This window comes from Lactuca saligna, chromosome 7 (assembly GCF_052625555.1).
Source record: "Lactuca saligna cultivar CGN05327 chromosome 7, ASM5262555v1, whole genome shotgun sequence".
In the NCBI taxonomy this organism is placed as follows: Eukaryota; Viridiplantae; Streptophyta; class Magnoliopsida; order Asterales; family Asteraceae; genus Lactuca; species Lactuca saligna.
In genome coordinates this window covers 74,998,647-75,000,074 of record NC_136423.1, presented here as the reverse complement: position 1 = coordinate 75,000,074, position 1,428 = coordinate 74,998,647, and the positions used below count along the sequence as shown (strand labels likewise).

Below are 1,428 nucleotides of genomic sequence, written 5' to 3'. Positions count from 1 at the left end.
TTAATCCATAATTTTTATCTGCTTCACTCCCAGTAAGTTGCGCATTTCTTCAAATTTCTTGCTTGCCATGGATTTTGTGAGAATATTTGCCTTCTGTTCCTTGCTGCTCACATGCATGACTTTTATGTCCCCATTCTCAACACATTCACGTATGAAATGAAACCTTGTGTCTATGTGTTTGCTTCTCCCATGAAACATTGGGTTCTTTATCAGATATATGGTTGATTTGTTGTCAACATGCAATACCACAAGACTAACTTTCTTTCCTGTTAACTCGCTAAGCAACCGAGGCATCCATATCCCTTGGCACGTTGCACTTGTCGCCGCCATGAATTCCGCTTCGCATGAGGAAAGAGCTACACTCCTCTGTTTTTGCGACGCCCAAGTAACCAAATTTTCATTAAGATAAAATGCCATTCCTGATGTGTTGCGTCTGTCATTTACGTCCCTTGCAAGATCACTAGCAGTATACCTGGTTACAATGTCTTCTCCATTCCCCCTGGTGTAGTTTAAGCCATAATCAATGGTTCCTTTGATATACCTCAGAATATGTTTCACTGCTTGTAGATGCTTGACTGTGGGTCTCTCCATGAATCGACTTACAATCCCGACAGCATAAGAAATGTCAGGCCGAGTGTGTGTGAGATATCTCAGACCTCCAATGATGCTTCTATACTCCGTGGGATTTACCGGGTCTCCCTCTTCATCTTTTGTTAGCTCTAACTTGGGTTCCATTGGGTATTTACATGAGTTGCACTCAGCCATGCCTGCCTTTTTCTAGGATATTTTTCGCATAAGTTGTTTGCTTTAGAGTAATACCATCCTTTTGTTGACCCACTTCAATACCCAGATAGTATGACAATGAGCCAAGGTCACTCATTTCAAACTCCTGTTGCATTTGTTCTTTGAAGAGATTCACCTCATTACTACAATTTCTTGTAACAATAAGATCATCAACATACACCCCAACCATCAAGAGCTTACCATTCCTCTTTCTTGTGTAAACTGCATACTCTTGTGGGCATCTTGTAAATCCCAAAGTTTTCAAACATTTGTCCAAACGGGAGTTCCAAGCTCTAGGAGCTTGACGAAGCCCATACAAAGCTTTTAACCACTTGTATACTTTTCCTGTTTCATTTTGATTCACAAACCCCTCCGGTTGAGTTACACAAACATCTTCTTCCAAATCTCCATTTAAAAATGCATATTTTACATCAAGGTGTTGAACAATCCATTCATTTTTACCTGCAAGGGAAAGTAAAATACGTACTGTTTCAAGTCGTGCAACAGGTGCGAAGACTTCATCAGAATCTATCCCGGGTTTCTGAACATATCCCTTTGCTACCAACCTCTACACTTACACCCTCAAGTTCTATCAGTTCAGATGCTTCTGCAAGTACTGAATCAGAATCGACAGGTGGAGGAGCC

General features: G+C 41.0%; 1 pseudogene; it reads right to left on the bottom strand.

Annotated features, from left to right (window-relative positions):
• Positions 1–765, bottom strand: LOC145007061 (secreted RxLR effector protein 161 pseudogene; annotated as a pseudogene).
• Between the last annotated feature and the right edge of the window lie 663 nt (positions 766–1,428).